This window comes from Balaenoptera physalus (assembly GCF_965194825.1).
Source record: "Balaenoptera physalus genome assembly, chromosome: 2".
Classification (NCBI taxonomy): Eukaryota; Metazoa; Chordata; class Mammalia; order Artiodactyla; family Balaenopteridae; genus Balaenoptera; species Balaenoptera physalus.
The window spans coordinates 31,066,689-31,080,158 of NC_138883.1; the positions used below are offsets into that span (position 1 = coordinate 31,066,689).

General features: G+C 38.9%; 2 protein-coding genes across 7 annotated transcripts in view; both read right to left on the reverse strand.

The window, feature by feature from the left end:
- Nucleotides 1–13,470, reverse strand: part of SIPA1L1 (signal induced proliferation associated 1 like 1) — a 383,378-nt gene that overhangs the window by 342,135 nt on the left and 27,773 nt on the right. For 4 of the 5 annotated variants that reach the window (XM_082451510.1, XM_082451509.1, XM_082451508.1 and 1 more), the window contains exon 1: nucleotides 5,774–5,842. The exons of the other annotated variant lie outside the window; for it this stretch is intronic. The gene's annotated coding sequence lies outside the window, so the exon portion shown is untranslated. Of the gene's footprint in view, nucleotides 1–5,773; nucleotides 5,843–13,470 lie in introns of those variants that run through there. 5 annotated transcript variants of the gene reach the window in all.
- The window catches only part of PCNX1 (pecanex 1), a 499,400-nt gene that overhangs the window by 96,847 nt on the left and 389,083 nt on the right, over nucleotides 1–13,470 (reverse strand). For both annotated transcript variants that reach the window (XR_014261020.1, XR_014261021.1), the window contains exon 42: nucleotides 5,774–5,869. The gene's annotated coding sequence lies outside the window, so the exon portion shown is untranslated. The remainder of the gene's footprint in view (nucleotides 1–5,773; nucleotides 5,870–13,470) is intronic.

Consider the following 13,470-nt stretch of genomic DNA (forward strand, 5'->3'; position numbering starts at 1 on the left):
AATTCTAAAAGCTGGAAATCTAAATACAGAACATGGATAAAAATAACAAATTCTTAATTTTGGAAAAAGAAATGAATTCCTCTGAAGGGTGGAGTATGTTATCTCAGAAAGCAGCTCCAAGTAGGTGGCAGTAAAGGACGATGTTGCCTCTGGATCTATCCAAGCAAATTAGTAAGTCTAGAAACAGGAGAAAAAAATGAATCTGAGAACATTTTTTAAAGGTATTGTTCAGAGTAGATTACCTTAGATTATTGCTTTGAATCCACTTGCATTATCAATAGCAACCAAAAGTCACTACCACCCAATCGCTTCCTGTGACTAATTCTTAGTGAACAAGTCCTCGCAGGAAGGTGAGCCAATGCACTCATTAAGTCAATCACCAAATATGTGTTGGCCCAAAATATTTCCTTCAGAAAAAGGCGTATAAATTAAAAACTAGGAATGAGACAGTATGATAATGTCTTAACTGTGATTTACCATGTTTTCTGACTTCCTAATAAAATACAGACTTCAGCCTGTAAGGCCAAGAGTCCACCAAAAGATCTATTTCAACTGTTCAGCCACCATATTTCATACTTGAACAGGAGAGTCACACTAAGGAGACCGAGGAAGGGATAAGGAGCTAACACTCACCATCAGTGGGCTCCGACTATGCACGCAGACCTCAGTTTCATTTTATCATTCAAGCAAGATGTAACACAAGAGTACACAAAGACTATATGTGAAATTGTATCTCTGCTACAAGTCCATTTATAATGATCACTATTGAGAAATAACCACTCATGGCCCCTTAACTTAACACTCAATTATGCCTAGAATAAATTTATAAGAACGTGTATTTCAGTGTGTTTAAAAAAACTCGGAGGCTGCCTTCTGGTACTTTCATCAATAGAGACAGATCATTTTAATCTTTCATTTGTCATGAATAAACAAACCCTTCCGGAAATGTTCTCCTTATTACTCAAGGTAAGGGAAGTATTACTAGAATTCCATTTCGCAAGTCATCTAGACCACCGCTGCCAAATGTTCTCGCAAGTATATCTTATTCACACTAATGTTTCTCAGGATTGATGGCTGATTAAGTATAAAGTGAACTATTTTACCAGTGAGGAAAAAGCATTATTTTATCAAGGTCACTGTTGGATAATAAATAGAATTCAAGATCACTTTCCCATTTAGTAGCCTTTTTCACTCCAAAACACCATTCTTACTATCAAATTCAATAAGCAAGCATTTGCCTTTATAATGTTACATTAATAGACTGCTTTTATTATACATACTTTCTACAAAATGGATACTCCAGAGCATGAACCATTTCTGTATATGTTAAATTATTACTGGTATTAAACAATAAAATATACAAATATAACTAATTTAGAAAGTAAACTGTGGTGTCATAGATAACAAAGTACCATCTCTGATTCAGCGAAATCCTAACATCAAAGCTGGAAGCAGGACCTCTGAATCCCATATCCATAAATAACCTTGGACAAGTGAGTTGACCCCTCTGATTCTCCATTTCTATATGCTTTACCTGGAGAACACCACCCACTTACTGAGAGAAAGAAGTGAGACCATGGATGTAATAAGCTCTCAGGGCAGTACCCACATAAGTGAGTACTGGCCATTGTTGTTGCGTTGTTTTTACTGGAGGGTAAGTATGTATAATCACACCCCAAAGAGTTAAACTTAAGCAATACACATACTAGTCTTTAAAAGTCTATCCAAATAGTGAAATAAGAATACCACAAAAATAAAACAAAATATACAAGAACATATGAAAAAGTTATCCAAGGTCTAGTGTATTTTACCATGATTTTTTTTTTTTAATAAATTCTTAGTTGTATTCTGACTTGAGTAGACAATGTCTAAGATTTCATACATAAATCATTTACTACTTCACCTCCCGGTATCTTGAAAACAGAATAAATCTTTTAATAAGAATAAACTAATGTTTTAATAAGAGCTCAGAATGTTAATTAGCATTTTTTTATAAAAGTAAAAAAGTGGAAAACAGGCTAAATGTCCATCAACTTGAAAATGTATGAAAAAATATGCAGCTATGAAAAGAATGAGAGGGACTTATATATCCTAATATGGAATGATCTAAGACATGTCAAGTTTTTTTAAAAAACCATATAAAGAAAGACTCTATGTTAAGACAGCCGAAAAAATAACTTACGTTACATACATACATATTTATGCACTTAAACGCATACACCAAGGATTCAAAGTATGTGACCAATAGTAACCTCTTGGTTTTACTCTGCATAATCCTGTTATTTGACTATTTCAGTGAGACTCTATTTATATATTACTTGTGTAATTTATGAACCCCCAGGAAAGCTAGCCAATAAATACACTAGGTTAAAATCAAGTAAAAATAAGTTTTAGACAGCACTTCATAGTTTACAAAAGGATTTTGCAATCCTTTCAATAAATCCTTTAACACATCATCTAATTTGATCCCCACAATAGCTTCTAGAATTTAAGGTAGTATCCTTCCTTTACAAGTGAGAACAGACTCAAGTATTTATTAATCCACAGTTAGTAAATGCAGAGCCAAAACGGAAACATGGTCTCCTGACTCTAAATTCAGTGTTGAGTTTCTTGTGCTACAGTCCTTCCATAAACTGAAATGCTGACATCTATACCGAGGCTCTCTAAACCGCTGTAATGCTTCCCTTCTCATGAAAATTCACAGTGTGGAGGTAAAGGCATTAGAGTGGGAGTCATCCCGGGTTCCAGTCTTGACTACACCACCACTAAGCCTTCACAGTAAGTCAAACCTTCGACCATGATTCTTGTGGCCACACGTGAGATTCAACAGTGATACTTTTAAAAAATACTAATACCCAGGCCTAACCTCCAGAGATAGGACTTAATTGGTCTAGGGCATTAGTACCTTTATTAAAAGCTCCCCTGGTTATTCTAAGGTGCAGCTTGGTTAAGACCAGAGCTTTAAGACTTAAATGTTATTATCTGATAAAAATAAAAGATATTAAAAATCACATGCTATGGGGCTTCCCTTGGTGGTGCAGCGGTTAAGAATCTGCGTGCCAATGCAGAGGACATGGCTTCGAGTCCTGGTCCAGGAGGATCCCACATGCCGCAGAGCATCTAAGTCCATGCTCTACAACTGCTGAGCCTGCGCTATAGAGCCTGCGAGCCACAACTACTGAAGCCCACATGCCTAGAGCCCGTGCTCCACAACAAGAGAAGCCACCGCAGTGAGAAGCCCACGCACCGCAACGAAGAGTAGCCCCCTCCTGCTGCAACTAGAGAAAGCCCGCGCGCGGCAACGAAGACACAACACAGCCAAAAATAAATAAATTAAATAAATAAATAATAAAAATAAATAAAGCAAAATAAAACTAGTGAATTAAAAATTCACATGCTACATACTTCCCCAGAGTTGAAATGAGGGATGAAAGTTATCATATATGGGAAAGCCTCATGTAAACAATAAAATGCCTTAACACATGTAACGGATTGCTATTTATTCCTTCCAACAGGTGGCACATCTTCTGTGTACCAGGCATGTGCTGGGATGGAGAGGAAAGGCATCCTCCTCAAGAAGCTGGGAAGCTGCCATGTCCTCAAATAACAGCCAAGCAGGTGGTGGTGACCAGCCCAGCCTTGGGGTATGAAGATGTATAGGGGTAATGGTGGGAAGAGGGCTTAGAAAGGGCAGTGCAGAGGAGACCCTTGAGCTAGATCTTGACATTCTAGACAGGGGGCACATCACACCCAGGCAAGTGATTCAGGATGGCCAGAGGTCCTCAGAGAGAGTTCTCAGGACCCTGGGAATCCTTGAGACCCTTTCAGGGAATCTGTGAGGTTAAAACTATTTTAATAATAATACTAAGACACATCACCACCAAAAAACTAGAAACAATTCAAATGTCTTCCAACTGTTAAATAGACAAACATATTCATCTGTTTGTCTATGGATGAATATAAATATTCATACATTGGAGTAAGATAGCCATTAAAAGGAACAAATTAGTGATACACACAACAGCATGGATGAATCTCAAATGCACTGTGTTAAATGAAAGAAGCCAGATTCAAAAGGTTACAGACTGTACAATTCCATTTACATGACATCCGAGCAAGAGCAAAAGCAAAACCACAGAGCTAGAAAACAGGCCAGAGGGTGTTGAGGCTATGGGTAGGGGAACATTTTGGGGTGATGGAAATGTTCTTTATCTTCATTGTGGTTACAGAGCCATGCGCGTTTGTCAAAACCCAGAGAACTATACATTCAAAAGGGTGGACTACACTGTATATAAGTTATACCTCAATAAATTGAACTTTTAAAAATAATACCATGCTGCTGTTTGCCTTTTTCACTCTCATTCTCTCATAGTGTTTTCCAGAAGCTGCATGACTTGATGATGTCATCACTCTGCACGAAGGGAACGTAAGCTTGTATATTTTTGCATTTTAAACTTTTCTCCATTTTAATTTCGAATAAATATTGATAGATATAATCAACAAAAACAAAAGTTCCCTTGGGGCTTTAATAATGTTTAACAGCATAAAAGGTGTCTGAGACCAAAAGTTTGAGAACCACTGCCATAGGTAATAGGGAGGCCCTAAAGTGTTCAAGCAGAAAGTAATGGGATCCAACTTTACAAAGAATGGTGCAGGGAAATTAGTTAAGTTACTACAAAGGTCTCAGTAAGGCTGATCCCAGGATGCACTGGAAAGAAATTATGTCCACACATCATCTGTAGCTTGTCATAAATCCCAAGCCAGCTTCTCTCTACTGAGCTGCCTCTTTGTTGGTGTGTTAATGTTTTGCTAAATAATTCCTTTAACTAGTAATATAGTTAGGAAACTAAATCTGCACCAAGAGCCATCCTACAATGCATTACTAAGTGATTTTTGCATTATTCACTCAATTGCCATTGTCCCTCTTCAAACGATGCCAACAACTTAAAGCTGAGTTTTACATATTTTAAACTTGAGAAGTAACCATCCTAAAGAGGTACAAAAATTAACTTAGAAGTGGTTCAATATCTCAAAATCAATTAGGAAAATTAGGCAACTGATTAAAAAGCCAATTTACTACTTCTCGGAAATGTACTTTCATTTGTAACCAGAAACACTATGGCAATCCCAACTCAGCACAATTTTTCCTATGCCATGTGGTTTTTTCGAATTTGGGTTGGGGCGGGGGGTGGGGGGCGGGTGGGGTTGTGTGTTTGGTTTTGCTTTTGGTTTTGGTCTGCACAGTTCCCTTTCTTCCTAGAGAAAACTCATTTCTAAATACTAGCCCTATCCAAATTATTTTGAGTACAGATCTTTTTTCTGTAATCTTCTCATGCCCAGAACTCTTATAGTACTTTGGGATGCCACAGAGATAGAAAAATTAATCTTAAAACCATCCATGTCTTTAAGCTTTAAAACAGAAAACAGACAAACAGATGACAGACTGATCAATCAATCATAGGCAGGAAGTAGTAGGTATCAGAAAGATGATTTCCTTCCCCTAAAAAAAACTTAGTTTTATAAGCCATTCTGAATGAACATGTGCATGTGTTTCAATTGTCATCACATATTGCTTCTCTAATTGTTTTAAGTAGCCAGCCCATTGACACCTCTTAGGTCATCCCGAACAGGTGGAAACTTGTCTGGAGAATTCAATTTGCCACCTTTTAAAAAATTCACCTATACTTCTATTCATGTGAAAGGGGGTAGGGAACCCCAAACTTCGGCCAAGGGAACCATGTATTACTAAGAGAAAGTAAAACTCGATCCTTACCTGAAAGTACAGTCCTTTTCATCTATCTCTTATACAAAAATCTTGGGAAATTAGTTTACAGTCAGTCCTACAGGAGATTCAAATTTGAAACTGAACCTATGGATTGAAAAGGGGAAATAATTAATGTGAACCACATGTATAATGAAGATAAAAACATCAATTTAATCAAAGACGAAATTTCCGTACACTTGTTAAAGCCAAATGGTTTCTGCAGGAAACCTGTTCTCTGTGACTCAAATCCAAAATGGAAAACGTGGGTGGTTCTTCCTGTCTTACCATTAAGAGTCAGCCAATTGGCTGCTGAAGTTTTCACACAACTTAAGCTCAAACGCTAGCCTCCCATCTGCTCTAATACTGTCATACCTTAGTTAAATGAAAGAGGCATAAAGGCTTTCTTCAGCCTCAACTCAGTCTTTAACAGGGTACCTTGGGCTTATTCTGTCTAGACCATGTTTGAGCACACTGCCAAGTTCTTCAAAACTTCAAATCCAGAAGATGTGAAAAATGAGAGCTAAATCACAAAATAATTCAGGGACCGTAAAGCTATCTCTCACTTCAGAGCCATGATTTCTGAAAAATGACTCTCTTGGGTACTACGCTATAGTAGCTATTTGAGGAGCTGGGGCTCTGGCCTGGTTATCTTCACCATAGCTGCACTTCTTCACCACTCACTATCTGCCAAGTCATGCCTGCCAACAGATACCATTCTTGAACTTCTAAACATATAACTCTGCCAGACTGGGATATGAATCCAGTAATTCTGTAGGGTATAGAAATACCCTCTCCACCCAGCACTAGTAAACTAGCTAGTGTGACACAGACAACTGAAACCACACACAACAGCACACCTTCAAGGTGATACTAGCATGGCAAGACAAGGACAAGGGCCTCCTGACCTTGACACCTGCAATCAAAGGAAAATCTGCAAACACCAGACAATAAAAATTCAGATAGACTCCAAGTTCCAGTTCCTTAAGACTGCAGGCCCAATTTGAAAGTTCCTCATGTCTTAGGAGGTGGTCTGAAAATTGCCAAGAGGCTCACAGAATCCACCCTGCTTAGCAGAGAAGAGCTTGCTATGAGCCACCAGTGACCATTCAGCAAGTTCTTGCATAATGATGCCTCTGGAGTCACATAGGAAAACCCACTGACCAGACTAAACCAATGGGCACTGACTCCCAAAGTATTCATCTTGAGGAAATTTTTGTGTGGAGACAATGAACAACTTGAAATATGCACACTCTTTGTACATTTAAATTTAGAAAATGTGTGTTTGGAAGCACTAAGCATATTACGAGCAAATACAGATTCATAAGCTCTTAGAGCTGGAAGGGACCTCAATACTCCATTATCACTGTGAAACTCTCACTTCACCAATAAGATTAAATCAGTCTCCTGACCACCAGTCTAGTGCTCTTCCTTTTACATCCTGCTCTCTAATTAGTTGTAGAAACAATATTTTGGAGCATATTAAAATCAAGTTATGACTGGAGGGACCACAATAATAAGTATCTCATTTAACCATGTGTTACAAAAGAAACAATTAACATAAAAGATCAAGAAGTAAAAACCTTCAGAGTATTCCCTGCTGGGGAAGGATAGGGTGGGGTTGATTGTCTTTCTCCATATAAGTATAGTCTAATTTTATGGTCAGGAAAAAATATGTACAAATTATATATACAAATCATCTCTCTCTCTTTTTTAAAACTGATCCCTTCCAAACCAGTATCTTTAGCAAAAAGATACCAATCATATCTTACTTCATTTACACAGAATGTTGAAATGACAAAAATAGCAACCCTATCTTCTCAAGTTGAGGTTTAAAATATTTTCTAAATATTTTCACTGCACTATAATTAGTTTCCCCAATATATTTACCTTCAGAACAGATCAAGTAGAGCTATTTCCCTGTTGTAGTTTTCTTTAAAACTCTGATTTTTTTTAACACTTCTAAGACAGTAATAACCTAAGGTGTTCTTTCATTCTGTTCATTTCCTCAAATTCCAAATGACGATTCCTCAAATAAGCACATTTTTGCAAAAAAAAAAAAAAAAAAAAAATGCCTACACACATAAAAAGAGGACATAAATAATTTGAATAAGATAAAATATCTGCATAAATTTTTGAAATTTTTAAGATAAAATATAAATCTCTAAACAAATTCATAATTGCTCCCTAGGTTACCTCCAAAGACAGGTTTATACACTCCTCTCCTATTAAGGATACTTCAGTGAAAATTTGTGACAAAAATTAGTACCAATTCTGCCATTCATTAGTTGTGTGATATTGGGCAAATCATTTAAGCTTTGGGCTTAAGCTTATATAAAAAGTCAGAATACTTGATTTCTAAGGTATTTTCTAGGTTTCTTAACATCTTCCTAATACATTAAGCATCATCTTTATTCCCCTTGAATTTCTAAAGTCAAATATCTCTTTAAATAATAAAAATGAGCATTTATAAACTACATTATGTCCTAGAACTTCCTAGGAGGCTACCACCAGCATAGCGAAGTGACAATTTCAGAACAGTCTAGACTTTATCTGCACAAAATGTATCTCCTTGTCTCGTGTTTCAGCTTTTCCAAAAAGGTTCAGAAATGTACTTTCACATCTGGATGACTCTACCAAAGCATCTTCCACTCTGCAGAGACTTCTAATTCCCTCCTCTTCCCTCCCCTATTGCCTCAGTACCCCAAGACTCTGAAACCTGCCCTTTTTTTTTTTTTTTTGGCCTCAATGTTGAAAATGAAAACCTTTTAAGTCAATTACATTTAAAACCAGCTACTGTCCAAGTCTATATTTGAGAAGCTCTGTGTGCATTTTTATCATTTAGTTATCTAGATTCTAAAATCTAAAGAATTTGTTCCACTGATTCAAGCTGAAACTGTAATGATTTTTTTCATCTGAGTCCAAACTCCTTGTTTATTGCCAAATAAGCAAGGAGGTTCCAGAACACTGTATGTAACACAACTCACACACTTAAAACAATTTATTTTCTTTATATACCAACTGAAGATGTTGCCATCCCCAACGAGTTCACAAATAAAATAATCACTGGGATTGAGAATCTGTAATTTTACTAGTAGGAATCCTAAAGAGTAGCTGCTTTTGCCAAGTTCATTCATTCAACATATATATATTGAATACGTACTATGGACCAGGCATTATTTAGTCTTCTTGCTGGGGATATACAAACAAACTGACAAAAGTCTGCCTTTGTGGAGCCTGTAGTCTAATGGAGAAGATACATAATAGGCAATAAACACAATATATAGACAAATTATATGGAATATACACATATAATATTAGAGGGGATCTGTGCTATTAAAAAGAAAAAGGCCAGGATGGAAAAATAAGGGGATTCAGGAATAAATGGAGGGAAGATGGGTTGCATTCTTAAACAGAATGGGTTGGGGTAAGACTCACTACAAAAACAGCTCTGAGCCAAGACTTGAAGGAGGTGAGAAGTGAACCAGATTTAATTTTCCTAGTAATTTTTACCTCGTACTTATTATGCATGTAATAACACATGCCTTAAGAGAAAAAGCTCTGTGTATGAGCAAACATATGAACAGCCCAGAAGAGTAAATAAAAGAGAGCCGTGTGTAAACCCCCGTCATTTTTGCAGCTTAGTCCACCAAGTGAAACTTACATCTTCAATTAGGCGTGCTCATTGTGCGTTCCCCTCCACACCCACAAGGGTTGTTCTAACAAAATTCTTACTTCTATGATTCACACTCCTCAAAACTCAAGAAGAAGTTTCCAAGTATTCATTTGACACATAAAAAAAGCACCAGTGTTATCCAACCAACAACCCCACTGAGATGGCCCAACTACAAGTCAGGACTTAAATCTCAGGACGGACACTCAAAAGGCACTGAGCTTTTCCCACTGTGGTGAAACCTCTGCTCTTCTAGGGTTTAATGGGAAAAGACTGGACTCTGAAATCAGGAGGCCTCCCCACCAACCAGCCCTGTAACCTTGAGCAAATCACGTCACACGATTTTCTCAACTATAAAACTAGGGTTTGAACCAAATGATTTCTAAGTCCCTTCTAGGGATAAGTCCACTTCAGAAAAAAACTTTTGGTAAATAACTCTATATCAAAAAGTATAGGGCTTCCCTGGTGGCGCAGTGGTTGAGAATCTGCCTGCCAATGCAGGAGACACGGGTTCAAGCCCTGGTCTGGGAGGATCCCACATGCCGCAGAGCAACTGGGCCCGTGAGCCACAATTGCTGAGCCTGCGCGTCTGGAGCCTGTGCTCCGCAACGGGAGAGGCCGCGACAGTGAGAGGTCTGCGCACCGCGATGAAGAGTGGCCCCCGCTCGCCGCAACTAGGGGGAGCCCTGGCACGCAAACGAAGACCCAACGCAGCCAAAAATTAATTAATTAATTAAAAAAAAAAAAAGTATAATACTTTTTGACATAGGGTTATATGAAACCCTATATACCCTTTGTGATTCTGCTAACCCACCATCACAGATCCATACACTTTAATTTGTTCCTCTAGATCAATTCATATCGACCCATGCGTAAAATCACCACTCTCCCTCTCTGATCAAAAGATCCACAAGAATGGGCCTTGACTAGCTCACCAAGGGCAAAAGAATGTGCAAAAAGATGATATTCTCGTCTCAACTTTATTATCTACATACTCTTATTAGACCAGACTAATATAGAAATTCTAAAGTAACACAAGCATGAAACTGCCAGAGTTTTAAATATTCTTTATGCACCACTACCCCCAATTTTTTAAAGTATGTTTTTAGGCTTCCTTAAAAGTTACCTGTAACCCATTAGTGTAGCTGCTATGACATTATTTCAAATAGGCGCTGTAGGGCTTCCCTGGTGGCGCAGTGGTTAAGAATCCGCCTGTCAATGCAGGGAACACAGGTTCAAGCCCTGGTCCAAGAAGATCCCACATGCTGCGGAGCAACTAAGCCCATGAGCCACAACTACTGAGCCTGCACTCCAGAGCCCGCGAGCCACAACTACTGAGCCCACGTGCCACAACTACTGAAGCCTGCGTGCCTAGAGCCCGTGCTCCGCAACAAGAGAAGCCACTGCAATAAGAAGCCACGTACCACAACAAAGAGTAGACCCCGCTCTCCACAACTAGAGAAAGGCGGCGTGCAGCAAAGAAGACACAACACAGCCATAAATAAAATAAATAAATAAATGTATAAAAAAAAATAGGTGCTGTAACGAGCAGCTGTTTATTCAGGAGGGCTGAAAATCCTTGGTCCATTCTCACCACAGTTTAATTAAGAGTTCCCTGCTGTGTAAAGCCCACCTTCTCACTGGAGAATTTTAAAAAGCAAATAAACAAACCTCGGCTGGGAGCATTGTTTCCTGCCTTCCTCTGGGATATACTTACACCTGGACAAACGTCTCCTCCAGCAACAAAATACAGGGAGCAAAAGCAGGGCACTGCACATGATCCCTGCACACAGCACCACCAAAGGGGTGGGCAGACCACCTCTGGCCCGACCCATGGCTCCACCCCTACCCTCATCCCCCGACCCTCACCCCATTTAAGGAACCAGCCTGCCCTCCTTGGAGAGCGACCAAGGGAACCTGTTACTTGTTTCTGCTCCCTCACAACAAGAGTCCCAATAAAGCCTTGCCTGAACTTCTCATCTGTCCTCTTTTCAACTTCTACTGATTAAAGAGTCCAAGGACTCAAGTCAGTAACAGTACCACCAGCCAGACACACCACACGGGACTCCTTCAGAATGGAGTCTCAGAGTTACGTGGGGAAAGAAGCAAGGTGGGTGGTAGGGTGTGCGGCACCCGCTTCGCTCACAGACAAAAGCAGAGTGATCTTGGCTCTGGCTTCCCATCTAAAGCATCCTGACCCAAGCAAGGGCTGCAGCTCCTGGGAGGGCAGGTTCCACAGTGCGGTACTCATAGCCAACCACTCCCAGTCTCTTTCTTCAGCTCTCCTGATGATTTTCTGAGTTACCTAGCAGCCTTAATCAATCCCTTTCTGCTTACAATAACTAGAATAGATCTGAGTATCTGTAACTAAAAACCCTGACCAATTCATGTGGCACATATTCCTTTCATTATTTCCCCATACGGGAGCTAAGACTGAAAGACACGACTAATCCACAGAACATTCCACTGTAAGTCAAAAGTTCTTTGTTTTGAGCCAGGGCTCAAATCCACAATCAACACCTCCAACCTTTCCTTATATGTATTTTCTCCTAAATTTCATCACCTCTGCCACACAAAAAGAAGAAAATGATTTTTGCCTAACTAATTTTCTATCAATAAGGAGTCTGATGACAGTAACTGGGCAAGGTAGAGAACGAGATACAATAAACATCACTTCCTATAGCAGCTCAAGTTTATGGAGAATCCTGTAGGGTTAGGTAGCACTTTGAGAACGTTTCCAAACTGTAGACAAGGTGATCTAATGCTGTGTTTGAATGCCAAAGCGATCAGCACTCTGTGCCAAGGCACAACTTAATTCACAAGGCGTCAATGAACTTTTCACTTACGTTCTCCCATCCCTCAGGGCAAGATAACCACGTTAAAACCACAGACACATCAGCGAACTAAAATATGACACTATTACCTAACGCCAAAAGCAGACTGGAAATGGTGAGAAGTGATTATGCATGTTAAAATTCTCTTCTTGGTAGAAAGACATTACGTCCCATAAAATCAATTAGCAAAGAGGGGAAATGTAATCAGTTGTTATTAATACTGTTCTTTAAGATGGCCGCAGGATCTCACAAAGGACATTCGATATCTTTGAATAATCAAATTACTCTGTATATCTGACGGCACAAAATCTTTCTCAGGTAATACTCAAAGGCAAAACTTTCATATAAAAGATCACTTACACACTTCCGAAGCCAATTAACGACACTGATACTATTCACAAGGCGTCTCAATGCTCTGCCAAATAGAAAGTGGGTATTCAATTCAAAGGAAAGCACGAGATTCGAGACAGCCTACTAAAGTTCGTGCCAACCTAGCTCTGGGGCACGGGCACAGAGGCTAGCTTCACCTCTGTTACTGCAGGACCACTTTCCCTCCCACTGCCCCGAACTGCTTTCATCAAATACTTTACAGCTCACTTAGCTTTAACACTGGTGGTGGGAAGAATGGGAATACAGAAAAGTTAAAACATAACTCTACGATTCCCTAAGGACAGGCAAATCAATTTGCTTAAAAAAAAAAAAAAAAAAAAACTAGGAAACTTGGAGCTTGGCTACTTCAAAACAAAATCTTTGAAACAATCATTTCATAGAGCCTATCGGCAAAGAAGTTACTAAGATGAGTACCGAGCTTTACTATGATTACGCATGTGCCATATGTGTCCTTTGGATGCATCTGGTGTTCTCTTTTTTTTTTTTAAGAAATGAAGCCTTTCTGGGCTAGAAATGACACATGGCCTACTATGATGTTTTTTATGGTTTCTCATATTTAGACTCTAACTTCAGTCTATCTTACTGCAAGTTTAAGGACAGATATGATGCTCATTTATTAACAGTGTCAAAATCAAGGGATGCATACATAATACCACAGGTCAGTGATTCCCAAAGCTGGTCTGCAAAACAATACCTGCATCTGTAGTTCCTCAGAGAAATGAGGAAAAAAGCTTGCTCACGAGTCTTACATAAAGCTAAATTTATCTCATTTAAAGGGTTGCCCTTTATTCTGAAATTATGTCCTTCCTATT